Genomic DNA, 2,146 nt, shown 5'->3' with positions numbered 1-2,146 from the left:
CTACTGCAGCCAAAGGGTGCCTGAGTAATGATGATGTGTTGCTGTCTCCTTGAAGAGGATATTCGCAGCTTACTTGGGGGTACAGAGCACTTCAAGCGCTTACGCTCACTGGGAAACTCTGCGTGGGAAGGAATGGACATGGCAAGGAATAGGACATGGCCTATCAGGCACTCACTGGCCCACTGAGGTACTGTAAGACTGGCTTCCTATGTGTACCCTTCAGATATTGGATAACCACTGGGTTTTGCTGAAGCTTTGAATTTGTCTGTTTTTCACGTGGGTTAGACTGTAGCAGGCTTTTATCCTAAGTGTAAGACCCTGGATAGGTGTAAGCTATTAGCTTTTCTCCCTTGCCTGTGTCCTTGGTATGTCATCACTTGTGCCTTATGGATTTGAAAAATGCCTTGGTGTTTCTCAATTAAATTCGTGTCTCATTGGGAGAAAAATTTGCTACCAGTTTAACCTGAATCTTGACTAGATACGGACAGTTTGAACCTTGGGCAAAGACTCACAAACTGGATGATGCTGCCCAGGCAGAATCAGTTGCCAGCTTACTCTTGGGAGTAAGGAATATTTTGAGTGCTGGATGGCTGAGCCTGCTTTCGGGGAGCTCTCCAGGCCACTAGAGCTGTGGATGAGAACCACATCAACTTTCAGATACTCCTTTGCTTTTATTGATACTGTTTTCAGGGCATTGCTTATCCCTTTCTGCTAAGGGGAGTGCTTCCATCCGTCTCTAGAAATGCTTAAAGAAGTCCAACTAATAATGACATTATCTCTTTTTTTTTACTGGAGATCACAAGGATTTTGTGTTTAAACTGAAAGCACGATAGACACAACTCAGTTGTACAAGAAGTGTAAGCAGCCAAGCAGCCTGAGATACAGCAAGTTTCCTGGAGGAAAATCCATCAGGTTCATCCCCACATTGAATTTATAGCTGTTGTCAGTGGTACAGTGGTGGATTTGACAACTTGCTTACTAGATGTACATAGACTTTTTTGGATGTTTCATTTGCTGTGCTGGGAACCATTTGTTTTACTGCAACTGGATGTGAAATATTACCTCTGTGGACTGATGGGATTCACATAATGGCACAGGAGGCTGTACCATCAGTATCAGCCTGAGGCTTGCTGTTCTTAGAGCTGTTTTACACAGCCACTGCACTGTCATTAACTTTCCATGAACAAAACTATAGGAATTCCTTATCTGGGACCTTACTGTGCCAGGATGAGTCTGAAGCCCAGTTTAGTTAGAGAGTGAGCCCAGATTAAAAGCCACTACAAGCTTTTCTTTTAGTAAGATCTGCTACTGAGAAAATACTATTTTTATTTTTTTTTTTTTTTTTTTCTCTGAGCAGAGCAAATTAAGCTGTCATTTAGTTAAGGAAATAAATTGTAAAAGTCTTTAATCACATTGGAGGGGAAAAGGAGGTACTGCTTCAGATTGCTTTGGTGTTTTTACCAGCTTCCCAAGTGAAACAATTCTATTTTTATGGTATAGTTTTCCTACATTTAAATATTGTGTGGCTATATTTAAAAAGAAAGTTTGAGTATGTTCTGATTGTGTGCAGTGATTAGATATTGATTGGCATGAAAGACGTCTAGCATTCAAGTAATTGTAGATTTGCCAGGTAGCATTACTTGTCTGTATGTTGCCTTACCAAATATGAAAATCCTGTTTCTCAAGCACATTGCATTTGCCATCTTGAAACAGAATCACATTTTTATTAAAAGAATATTTGCTCAGTGCTCCCAAGTAAAGGAGAAGTTTAGTGTTACTGGTAAGGTACATGGCAAACAGTTCATTTCGCACTTGACTTGGTCCCTATTCTCTGGTGCATAAGCATTTCATTATCTATTATTTTGAAACAGTGGAAAGGTGCTCAACTCTTCTGATATCTGTTACCATGATTTATTTTTCCATGAAATCTAAATGCTGTCCTTGAGTTGATGCATCTTTTTTACCTCAAGCAAAGTGGAGTTCTGGTTTTAGCTTTTTAATTTATGCAACATTGATAAAGGCAGCCAGGTTATGCTGAAGTCAATCTGATGATAATAAATTCCTTCTGTTCTTCCTTAAGCCACAGTGAAAATTAAAGAAGCTGAATTTACTGACTGTTCTTCATGCCTCTTTGTCCAGTGCAGAA

Source organism: Nestor notabilis, unplaced genomic scaffold, assembly GCF_000696875.1.
Source record: "Nestor notabilis isolate BGI_N333 unplaced genomic scaffold, ASM69687v1 scaffold9059, whole genome shotgun sequence".
Taxonomy (NCBI): Eukaryota; Metazoa; Chordata; class Aves; order Psittaciformes; family Psittacidae; genus Nestor; species Nestor notabilis.
Note: the sequence above shows the minus strand (reverse complement) of the source record.